At 27.1% G+C, this 13,602-nt stretch overlaps 1 pseudogene; it reads right to left on the reverse strand.

Annotated features, from left to right (window-relative positions):
* LOC135212223 (protein FAM185A-like) overlaps positions 1–3,108 on the reverse strand; it is a 30,056-nt pseudogene extending 26,948 nt beyond the window's left edge.
* Positions 3,109–13,602: the final 10,494 nt, after the last annotated feature.

Consider the following 13,602-nt stretch of genomic DNA (forward strand, 5'->3'; position numbering starts at 1 on the left):
GCCTATAACAGTAACCTAATCTCATTACCTTACCTAACCTTAGGAGGTTATTAGTCCTACCATTCGAATTAAAGTTGCCTTCTTCATTTGACACACAAGTTAAACTGCTAAAAAGTGTTTGCAATAGAAATAGTATACATAAAAATTTTCATACTTATAAAGTATCCGAAAAGCCAGTTTTAGAATAGATGTCAAAGGACTCATTTCAGGGCAATGGATAGGCTGCATTAGGGTAAATGACTGACAGGCGACACAGCGGCCACCTCTCTCGGAACGTGGCCACTTCCAAAAAATGCACTGAAATTATGCCATTATTTTGTAATTAAGGAGAAAACACTATTAGGAAAAAGTAGCAGTATAGAGGTCTCGGTGTACTGCCTGGATAAGCCACAACACTTGACTGATGCTTATGGCAGCGAATTAGAAAGTACTTTTTTGAGAAGGTGGCTGCATTCCAGAGTCGGTGGCTGTTGTGTCACTGTTCGGTCATTTACCCTATGTACGAAAAATCCTCAGTTTTAAAAATCCATTTCCTTAGTTTTTTTAAATTTTGGCACCTAGGCAATGGAGATACTATAAATTTTTACTGGCCTAATAACTAGCATTGAGAGAGAGAGAGAGAGTAGAGAGAGAGATGAGAGAGAGAAAGAATACATTTACCTGTGAAAAGCTTTAGGGTAAAACACCGCGTGGACTGGCCCACCCAAACTCACCTGACTATCACGGACTGGCCTCCCTCCGAAAAAGTACTTTTAACGCGTCCTGACACCGTTGATGGCCATCAGTCACAAGTTGTTGTTGGCGAGAGAAGGAGCTAAAGACCGCTACTCTCCTTTCGTAGCAAGTATTTTCCCCAAAGTTAGAAATTAAGGCCATATTTTAAGATTTAAACAAGAGGGTAATGAAAAGGGTGGCCAACGCAGTGCAAACTTCACCAAAACGCTTTCAAAAATTTTTACTTACAACTCAAAATATTTAGAAGATTGACGCCATTATCGATGTTTGCGGAGTCGCTTGTGTCAATAAACTTCCCATTTCCTGTGCTAAATCCACACACCACTTGTACCATAGATGCTGGGGCACTTTCATCCCAACAAAACAATCGTACACCTGAACTCTTACCAGCACTTATTTGTACTTATTCAAGGGGACTACGGCATTCTTTGCGGCGTTTTGCGCTCTTCAATTGTTTATCAGTGTTGTCAATTGGTATGTGTTTACCCTCCAAACTAGGTATAAGACTTACACAAAACCAGGAAAATAAGTGAAATTAGCATATCTTTGTAGCATATATACATATTACAGCAATTTTATCGTTACTGCATTACTATGACGACTAGAATTCATGGGAACAGTTTGTAAATGCATCGGCGTATGTGTGACGCTCCACTAGATTGGCAAAAATGAGTAATTTTTCCTCGCGTCGTCTGCTCGTAAGTATACATCCGAAATATTTGTAATTTTTTGGGGTTAATTTGGTTGCAAAAAGGGGATAATAGACATGAATTAAATAAAAATTTTGAAGTAACGTTAAACTAAATAATGAGTAAAAGTAAATAATTAAGGGAATAAAACTTTGCACCTCATATTCAGTGTTGTCGTCTGCTGCTCGTAACTGTGTTTGTGGAGTGAGTACTTAGGAACCAGGAACAGCAACGTGGTTCAAGTGCAATGTGGAGTGAATCAAGACCAAAATGTGTATAGTAATTACAATCAAATAAGTACTGTGGAGTTTCAATTGTGATGGCAGTAAGGATAAAACCACCGATTACAAGGTAAAAATGAATTCAGTTCAAACCATGACCCCAGGAATAACAAGTTTCATACTTTCACTAATATAGGCAACAAAATGTTGTTTCATTGTGCTGATTACAACTGCAATCTTGAGTAAGATCAATAAACGTTACATATATACGCTAACACTGTTCAAATGAGAGCTGGGAAGGCTGGGAAAGATGGTGGATTGTCCGTGATTAGACCGGCCAGCCTGACGATAGCCGCTATATTGGATTTCAAAACTGCCTTGAAAACATATTTTAGGAAGAGCGTCACATGCTTATTAGTTCGTATGGGGCTTTCATATATCATATTATGTTGACGAAACTTCAATCTTTTGAATGGTATGCTTAAAGTTGTAATTGTATTCTTGTTTCATCAATTAAATATCGAGTGAATAAGACCCGGCCAGCGTGATGACAATGGATCGTCCGTGATTGTTTACCGTAACAAAACAAAACCAACCCATGAGTACGCTTGCATATAGCCTAGTACATTACAGACAACCTAGCCTAGCTGAGAGAGAGAGAGAGAGAGAGAGAGAGAGAGAGAGAGAGAGAGAGAGAGAGAGAGAGAGATCCCATCTAGTAGCTTACCTAATTGTGAAAAGTTTTAACAAAACAAAACTTAAACTTCAACTATGCTTGCATAATCTACATTAAAAGACAAAGCCTAGCAATGCCATGAGAGAGAGAGAGAGAGAGAGAGAGAGAGAGAGAGAGAGAGAGAGAGAGAGAGAGAGAGAGAGAGAGAATTCGTTTGATTAGAAAATGCTACACTAGTCTTGATGTACTTTTAGTTATAACCTTTTTCCAAATATATATTAGGCTACACCAAATTTTCAATTTACCTAAAAGTTCTCTAGGTTAAACTCTTTAATATTCACAATTCCCACAAAATTATAAGGTTAAATTTACATAAAATTATATGTTAAATTTACACAAAATTATAGGTATGTAAATTTACACTAAATTATAGGCTAAATTCAGACATAATTATAAGCTAAATTTACAAATAATTAGATGTTAAATCTACACAAAATTATAGGTCAAATTTACACTTACCAAACCTTCGATCACCTTAGCTTTACGCAACCCGAACTGAAGAAGCTTTTGGTGTATTAGTAGTAAAGTGGAATTGAATTCGTTGCAACGGCACATTGAAACGTCACTCCACTTTAATACTTATTTATACTAGTTAATAGCAAAAACCATCTCTGGTTTCCACCGTTTTGTAATAAACCTGTTTTGTCACAACCCATCGACAGACAAAGTTCCACCGGGAAATTGGTTTATATGGGGGAAATATGGAGGAAATATGCATATAACCGGTTTCCCCATGAAAATATGGAGGAAATGTGCATTTAACCGGTTCCCAAATGAAAATTTGGAGGAAATATACGTATAATCGGTTCCTCATGAAAATATGGAGGAATGCATATAACCGTTTTCCTCATAAAGATATGGAGGAAATATGTATATAACCGGTTTCCCACGAAAAATAGAGGAAATATGCATATAACCGTTTCCCCATGAAGAAATGGAGGAAATATGTATATAACCGTTTTCCCCATAAAGATATGGAGGAAATATGCGTATAAACGGTTTCCCAATGAAAATATGGAGGAAATGTGCATATAACCGGTTTCCCCCAACTAACAGCTATGAAAATTACGATACTAATCTGTGGTTTCATGGGATTATGTGTTTTCAATCAATGAGTATTCTTTACTCGCTAAAAAACATGTTTCAGACGCACATAATCGATCACTGGTATCACTCAGACAAATGCACTGAGGTTACCAAAGAGTCACTGAAACTGAAAGATAAAATACGCCTATGACTTAAAAACGCACGAGTCTCCAACTGGGGTAGACAACCCTAAAACCTAAAGTGAACAGCCGCCCCTCGGCAGTCGGAACCTAGACTATGTATAAGTGCTTCAGTAGTGTATTAAAGTGCCCTCGTATTGTGGTAAGGAGTGTTTCTTCATTTATCAGCCTCAAGTCCTGAAATGGCAGACAGGCTGCGCATTTTGTTGTCGCATTATGCCCTAGTACTAACTGAATGAATTAGACCTGAATAAATTAGAATAAATTGAGACGGGAGAGGTTCGAATTATATCTTTGTTTTAACTCACCACCTCCTATAGCTATAGTGAGCTTTTGTGTCCAAAGTTTCTACGGAGTCTGTGTTTGTGTCTTGCTGCTATATGTATGTATGTATGTACGTATGTATGTATGTATGTATTATGCATGTGTCTAGAATGAACTTTTCACCTTCTCGACTTTTCCGGTACCTCAGGATCAATGCCAACCGGACTTGGCCCGTGGCACTTTTGGGCAAAAGGGATTACAATGTTAAAAACTGGAGCCAAAGTTTCCTCATGTAGAGTAGATCAGAGTTGTGTAAACTATTGTCCCGGGTGGCCGGGACGGGACCACAATTGAGGTCTTAAGCATTAAAAATTTAAATATTTAGGAAAACAGTGACGGCTAGATTACCGGGCTGGAGCTCGTAAAGTTAATATTATATTATCCAGCCTCACATAGAGTAGACTCCGGTGTCTATAGGGTTGACCTTTGACCCCTAAAGTTTTTCACAGGAAATATAAGAAAAGATCTTAACTGCTGACAGCACTTACAAGTGCATTTTAGGTGGAACAGGCGAGCAGTGTGGCCCGTAGGCCACATTTTTTCAAATTTGTTTTGTAGAAATCAGTGAATCTCGAATTGTACGATTTTTGGAACTTACTCATCCCCCTTCTGCCAGGCTTTGGAAATCTCTTCTTGAAGCTTTCGTTTTCCCTTACTCAATTTATTGGCAAGTCTCTCTCTCTCTCAACAAAGTATTAAAAAATAAATATTATATATTAATATCAACACATTAATATATTTATGACTATGACCCGAAATTTAATTTTGTGACTTATTTTTCCATTTATTCGTTTATTATCTTATTCTATTTGGCTATTTTGCTATCATTTGCCACCGGCGCAGTTTCATTTAAAATGCAGATGAGCATTCGTTCTCTGTGATTGTCTTATATCTTATTCTGGTCGATTGGCTTTATTGACATTTATACGCAAGCGCCAAGGAGTAATTAAAAGCTCACGCCCGTATCACCTAGCTTCTTCAACAACGCCAGCAGTATACTAACCGTCTGAAAGGGCTCCTTCCCTCCAGCAGCCGTCCTTCAGACAATCACCGCGAGACGCTTCCTTCGTCAGGCACAGACTACCAATAGGGTCCTGACGCAATTAAGACGAGGGAGCAAGGATCTCTCTCCTTAAAATTGTATTATTGCAAGGGGGGACGCGGGGGGAGGATTATTTATTCATTTATTTTATTTTATTATTTATTTATTTTTTTGACTGCAGAGACTGATGGGATGGGCAGCCTATTAATACTCTAATCCAAACCATGTTTAAAGGGTTCTTCACTAAAAAAAGTAGGATAGAAAACTGCAAGGAAGGGAAAAACCAAGAAATAGGAGAGGTTTTACAATTTTGGAATGACCCCCATGTGATCAAAATAAAAGCCAAATTGATTCGTCAAAAGTATAAAAAAAGATTAATTTGAAGAAACCAACCAATATTTTGCCCAATATATTGACCATTGTTGGCTGCAGCGTGGGTGGAGAGAGGAGAGAGAGAGAGAGAGAGAGAGAGAGAGAGAGAGAGACGAGAGAGAGATGAGAGAAGAATCTGAGAGACTGAGAGAGAGAGAGAAGAGAATCCTATATTCCTTATGGGTTTACTTCATTCTTGCGTTCTTGGTTTACTGAGCAACTTATTCCAGACCCTCTCCCACCAGATTTTTCGAATTACACATCGTTTCCATTCTCTCAACCTGACCAAGACCATCTTAAAACACTCAGGTTCATATCATCTTTAAGCTTAGGAATGATGCTTAAAACACCAGCACCGTATCCTTGCCTGGCAACACCTGAAATTCGACGTCATGCCATTCCGCGGATCTGAGGCTCGAGAATTGGAACTCAGTCTCAGAACTTGGGCCCAGTCTCAGGACTGGGACTCAAAAGAAACTGATCACAGGCACGTCGAGAGGACCCAGGAGGACCTGAAACGATGGTTAAAGGTTAGTCGACTGGACAGAAGTGACGTTGTTTATTTCCAACGCAAAGGTATCGTGGTAATACAATATTATTATTATCATTCGGAAAATGAAACCTATTCGTATGGAACAAGCCCACCAAACGGTGTGAGGAAAAATAAAAGGACCTAATAAAGGACCTCAGGACCCTTTGGTGCAATCTCAAATTATTCGACAGTGGTGATGATGCCTCCGAAGATGATCAGTTTCAACTGGGGTCTCATTCTTCAATGTTTCTTGTGCCTAGAGAACGCCATAAGGCAAAAGGGATTGTGTTGAAAAAAAAAAAAACATTGAAAAAAAAAACATTGAAACTAAGAAAAACATTGAAACTGAACAAATATTGAAACTGAAAAAAAAAAAAAACATTGAAACTGAAAAAAACATTGAAACTGAAAAAAACACTGAAACTGAAAAAATATATTGAAACTGAAAAAACCATTATTGAAAACTGAAAAGAAACATTGAAACTGAAAAAAAGGATTGCAACTAAAAAACATTGAAACTTAAAAAATTTTGAAACTAAATAAAACATTGAAACTAAAAAACATCGAAACTAAAAAAAACATTGAAACAGAATAAAAACACTGAAAAATGAAAAAAAATATGAAAGAGAAAAAACATTGAAAAAAAACAGAAAATAAAAACACTGAAAATTGAAAAAAATATTCGAAACTGAAGAAAAACATGACAAAAACATTGAAACTGAAAACAAACAATAAAACTGAAAAAAATATTGAAACAGAAAGAAAATTGAAACTAAAAAAAAATATTGAAATTAAAAAAAAACATTGAAACTAAAAAATATTGAAACCGAAAGAAAACATTGAAACTGAAGAAAAAAAATTGACACGAAAAAAAACATTGTTGAAACTAAAAAAAAATAAAAAATAAACATTGAAAATTAAAAAAAAAACATTGAAACTAAAAAAATAAACATTGAAAATGAAAAAAAAAAACATTGAAACTAAAAAAATAAACATTGTAAAATGAAAAAAAAAAAACATTGAAACTAAAAAAATAAACATTGAAAATGAAAAAAAACTACATTGAAAACTAAAAAAAATAAACATTGAATATGAAAAAAAAAACATTGAAACTAAAAAAAAAAACATTGAAACTAAAAAATATAAACATTGAAAATGAAAAAAAAAAAACATTGAAACTAAAAAATAAACATTGAAAATGAAAAAAAAAAACATTGAAACTAAAAAATAAACAGTTGAAAATGAAAAAAAAAAACATTGAAACTAAAAGATAAACATTGAAAATAAAAAAAAAAACATTGAAACTAAAAAAAAACATTGAAACTAAAAAAATAAACATTTTGTGAAAATGAAAAAAAAAAAAAAAAAAACATTGATGATTGAAACTATAAAAAATAAAAACATTGGAAATGATTGCAAAAAAACATGAAACTAAAAAAATAAACATTGAAAATTAAAAAAAAAACATTGAAACAAAAAAACAAAAAAGTAAACATTGAAACTAAAAAATAAACATTGAAAAAAAACAAACTAAAAATCAAACATTGAAAATGAACAAAAAAAACATTGAAACTAAAAAATAAACTTGATTGAAAATTAAAAAAAAAAAAAAACATTGAAACTAAAAAATAACACATTGAAACTAAAAAAAAAAAATAAAACATTGAAAATGAAAAAAAATGAAACAAAAAAAAAAAAACATTGAAACTAAAAAAAAAATAAAAAATAAACATTGAAAATGAAAAAAACATGATTGAAACTAAAAAATAAACATTGAAATGAAAAAAAACATTGAAAAACTAAAAAATAAAACATTGAAAATGAACAAAATATTGAAACTAAAAAATAAACATTGTTGAAACATGTAAACATTGAAACTTAAAAAATAAACATTGCAATATTGAAAAAACAAAAAAAACAAAATTGAAACTAAAAAAAACATTGAAACTAAAAAAAGAAACATAAACATGAAAATGAAAAAAAACATTGAAACTAAAAAATAAACATTGAAACTAAAAAAAACATTGAAACTAAAAAATAAAAAATAAACATTGAAAATGAAACAAAAATTCCATTGAAACTAAAAAAATAAACATGAAAACATTGAAAAAAAAAAACATTGAAACTAAAAAAAACATTGAAAAAAAGAAACTAAAAAAATAAACTTGAAAATTAAAAAAAAAAACATTGAAACAAAAAAAAACATTTGAAACCAAAAAATAAACTTGAAAACTAAAAAAAAACATTGAAAACTAAAAAATAAACATTGAAAAATTAAAAAAATTGAAACTAAAAAATAAAACATTGAAAATTAAAAAAAAAACATTGAAAACTAAAAAAAAACATTGAAACTAAAAAAAAACATTGTAAAAAAAAATAAAAAAAAAAACATTGAAACTAAAAACCAAAAAAATTAAAACTAAAAAAAACATTGAAAATTAAAAAAAAAACATTGAAACTAAAAAAATAAACATTGGAAAATTAAAAAAAAAAACATGAAACTAAAAAAACAAACATTGCAAAAAATTAAAATTAAAATTAAAAAAAACATGAAACTAAAAAATAAACATTGAAAATTAAAAAAGAAAAAAACATTGAAACTAAAAAATAAACATTGAAAATAAAAAAAAATTGGAAAACTAAAAAATAAACATTGAAAACTAAAAAATAAACAAAAAAACATTGAAAACTAAAAAAAATAAACATTGAAAATAAAAAAAAAAATTGAAACTAAAAAATAACATTGAAAATGAAAAAAAAAACATTGAATTAAAAATTAAAAAAAAAAAACATTGAAACTAAAAAAAACATTGAAACTAAAAAATAAACATTGAAAAATTGAAAAAAAAACAATTGAAAAAAACTAAAAATAACAAAAAAAAAAAACATTGTTGAAAAAAAAAACTAAAAAAAAAAACTATTGAAAACTAAAAAAAAACATTGAAACTAAAAAATCAACATTGAAATGAAAAAAAAATAAATTGAAAACGAAAAAATAAAAAAACATTGAAATGAAAAAAAAATTGAAAACTAAAAAAAAACATTGAAACCTTAAAAAAAAAACATTGAAACTAAAAAATAAACATTGAAAACTTGAAAAAAAAAGCATTGAAAACTAAAAAATAAAAAATTGAAAATTAACAAAAAAAAAAACATTGAACTAAAAAAACAAAAAATGAAACTAAAAAATAAACTGAAAATGAAAAAAAAATTTACAGGAACCTAAAAAAATAAACAAATTGAAAATTAAAAAAAAAAAACATTGAAACTAAAAATAAACATTGAAATTTAAAAAAAACATTGAACAACTAAAAAATAAACAAAAATTGAAACTAAAAAAAAACATTGGAAAAAAAAACTTAAAAAGAAACATTGAAAAATGAAAAAAAAACATTGAAACTAAAAAATTAAACAAAAAAAAATCAAAAAAAAAAACTTGAAACTAAAAAATTAAAACATGAAAAATTAAAAAAAAAACATTGAAACTAAAAAAATAAACATTGAAAATTAAACCCCCACCTTGAAACCTTAAAAAATAAACATTGAAACTAAAAAAATAAACATTGTTTGAAACTAAAAAAAAAACATTGAAAAACTAAAAAATAAAACATTGAAAATGAAAAAAAACATTGAAACTAAAAAAATACAACATTGAAATGAAAAAAAACATTGAAACTAAAAAATAAAAAACATTGAAAATGAAAAAAAAACAAAATTGAAAAAAAACAAAATTGAAAAAAACCTAAAAAAATAAAAATTTGAAAAATGAAAAAAAAACCATTGAAACTAAAAAATAAACATTGAAAATGAAAAAAACAATTGAAATTAAAAAAAACATTGAAACTAAAAAATAAACATTGAAAATGAAAAACAAAAAAACATTGAAATTAAAAAAAAACATTGAAACGAAAAAAATATTGAAACCGGAAGAAAACATTGCAACTGAAGAAAAAAAATTGACACGAAAAAAAAACATTGAAAACTAAAAAATAAACATTGAAAATTAAAAAAAATAAAAAAAAAACATCGCAAACTAAAAAATAAACATTGAAACAAAAACTGAAAAAAAAAACAGTTGAAACTAAAAAAATAACATTCGAAAATGGAAAAAAAAAACATTGAAACTAAAAAAAATAAACATTGAAAATGAAAAAAAAAACATGAAACTAAAACAAAAATAAACATTGAATATTGAAACAAAAAAAACATTGAAACTAAAAAAAAACATTGAAACTAAAAAATAAACATTGGAAAATGAAAAAAAAACATTGAAAACAATTAATAAACATGAAACCAAAAATTTCCTCAAAAAAAAAACATTGAAACTAAAAAATAAACATTGAAAACTGAAAAAAAAACATTGAAACTAAAGATTGTAAACATTGAAAATTTAAAAAAAAACATTGAAACAAACTAAAAAAAACATTGAAACTAAAAAATAAACATTGACAAAATTGAAAAAAAACATTGAAACTAAAAAATAAACATTGGAAAAAAACAAAATGAAAAAAAAAACATGAAACTAAAAAATAAACATTGAAAATTAAAAAAAAAAACATTGAAACTCAAAAATAAACATTGAAACTAAAAAATAAACATTGAAACTAAAAATAAACATTGAAAAATGAAAAAAAAAAAACATTGAAAACTAAAAACTAAACATTGAAAATGAAAAAAAAACAGTTGAAACTAAAAAATAAACATTGAAAATGAAAATAAAAAAAACATTGAAACTAAAAAATAAACATTGAAAAAAAAAAAACAAAATGAAAAAAAAAAACATTGAAACTAAAAAATAAACATTGAAAATTTAAAAAATAAAAAAAAACAGGGTTGAAAAAAAAAACAAACTAAAAAATAAACATTGAATATGAAAAAAACAAAAAAAACATTGAAACTAAAAAAAGAAAAAAAAAACATTGAAACTAAAAAATAAACATTGAAAACGAAAAAAAAAAATGAAAAAAAAACTATTGAAACTAAAAAAATAAACTTAAAAAATGACATTGAACTAAAAAAAAACATTGATTGAAACTAAAAAACGAACATTGAAAATGAAAAACAAAAAAAAAAAACATTGAAAATGAAAAAAATGAAACATGAAAAAAAAAAAACATTGAAACTAAAAAAAACATTGAAACTAAAAAATAAACATTGAAAAAAAAACAAAAAAAACATGAAACTAAAAAAAACATTGAAACTAAAAAATAAACATTGAAACTAAAAAAAACATTGAAACTAAAAAATAAACATTGAAAATTAAAAAAAAACATTGAAACTAAAAAATAAACATTGAAATGAAAAAATTAAAAAAAAACATTGAAACTAAAAAACATTGAAACTAAAAAATAAACATTGAATAAAAAAAAAAACATTGAAACTAAAAAAAACATTGAAACTAAAAAAATAAAACATTGAAAATTAAAAAAAAAACATTGAAACTAAAAAATAAACATTGAAAATAAAAAAAAACATTGAAACTAAAAATAAACATTGAAACTAAAAAATAAACATTGAAAAATGAAAAAAAAAACATTGAAACTAAAAAATAAACATTGAAAATTAAAAAAAAAAACATTGAAACTAAAAAAATAAACATTGAAAACTAAAAAATAAACATTGAAAATGAAAAAAAACATTGAAACTAAAAAATAAACATTGAAAATGAAAAAAACTATTGAAACTAAAAAATAAACATTGAAACTAAAAAAACATTGAAACTAAAAAATAAAACATTGAAAATGAAAGAAAAAACATTGAAACTAAAAAATAAATATTGAAATTAAAAAAAAAACATTGAAACTAAAAAAAACATTGAAACTAAAAAATAAACATTGAAAATGAAAAAAAAACATTGAAACTAAAAAATAAACATTGAAAATTAAAAAAAAAAACATTGAAACTAAAAAATAAACATTGAAAATTAAAACATTGAAACTAAAAAATAAACATTGAAACTAAAAAATAAAACATTGATGAAAATGAAAAAAAAAACATTGAAACTAAAAAATAAACATTGAAAAAAAAAAAAAACATTGAAACTAAAAAATAAACATTGAAAATTAAAAAAAACATTGAAACTAAAAAATAAACATTGAAAATTAAAAAAAAAACATTGAAAACTAAAAAATAAACATTGAAACTAAAAAATAAACATTGAAACTAAAAAATAAACATTGAAAATGAAAAAAAAAAACAAAAAAAAAAAAAAAAAAAAAAAACAAACATTGAAACTAAAAAATAAACATTGAAAATGAAAAAAAAACATTGAAACTAAAAAATAAAACATTGAAAAATGAAAAAAAAAACAAAAAAAACATTGAAACTAAAAAATAAACATTGAAAATGAAAAAAAAAAACATTGAAACTAAAAAATAAACATTGAAAATGAAAAAAAAAAACATTGAAATTAAAAAAAAACATTGAAACTAAAAAATAAACATTGATTGATTGAAACTAAAAAAAACATTGAAACTAAAAAATAAACATTGAAAATGAAAAAAAACATTGAAACTAAAAAATAAACATTGAAAATTAAAAAAAAAAACATTGAAACTAAAAAATAAACATTGGAAATGAAAAAAAAAAAAAAAAAACATTGAAACTAAAAAATAAACATTGAAATGATTGAAACTAAAAAATAAACATTGGATGATGAAAAAAAAAAAAAAATGAAAAACTAAACTAAATAAACCATTGAAAAAAAATATGAAACTAAAAAATAAACATTGAAATGGAAATATTGAAACTAAAAAATAAACTTGTTGAAAATTAACAAACATTGAAACTACAAAATAAACATGAAACTAAAAAAATAATAAACATTGAAAATGAAAAAAACATTGAAACTATAAAAACATTGAAGCTGAAAAAAAATTGACACTTTAAGAAATCATTGGAAACCTAAAAAATTTAAACTGAAAAAACATTGAAACTGAAAAAATATTGAAACTGAAAAAACATTGAAATAAAAAAAAAACAATGAAACTGAACTAGTACAAATCCACTTTGCCAAACGACCTAGACCTAGACTATTTTGAGACTCTCCTTGAGAGTCCCAGGCGTCCTCCGGGCGGTATAATCCTCGCCGACCTTTGTGCATTTGCATGAGAGAATTGCCATATTTATCTGGACAGGGCGAACACAGCTGGACTCAGTCAACATTGCACATCTTTTTTGGTTTGAAACGAAAGATGATCCATTATATTAGACAGATCGGCAAATCGAGCAAGACCTTGCCATTGCAGAAACTGACGCAATCTTGCGAACGGAGTTGAATTCCCGAGAAAATAACAGGGCGGGGCGGCCGCCCCAGTACGTAAAGTGAGTGGGGAGCATTTCATAAACTTCTAACCCTGGGGTAGGGTTCCCAAACGCCCCTTTTTTTTTTGTTATATAATACAATGTTCCAAGAACTCATAAAGATCTGGTATTCACGACCTTTGGAGAGTTCAATATTGAAGGGGTTCATTAATACACCAAAGGACGTCATCAGAAAAAAACAAGATATATATATATATATATATATATATCTATATATATATATATTATATATATATATATATATATATATATATATATATATATATATATATATATATATATATATATATATATATATATATATATATATATATAAACAAAGGTACCATTACCTTCATTCCTTGAGAAATGCAACATGCCAGGCAGCTTTCCCAGTTTAGATCAGCACTGATTTCAATGAAT

The sequence above is a fragment of the Macrobrachium nipponense genome, chromosome 19 (genome assembly GCF_015104395.2).
Source record: "Macrobrachium nipponense isolate FS-2020 chromosome 19, ASM1510439v2, whole genome shotgun sequence".
Lineage (NCBI taxonomy): Eukaryota > Metazoa > Arthropoda > Malacostraca > Decapoda > Palaemonidae > Macrobrachium > Macrobrachium nipponense.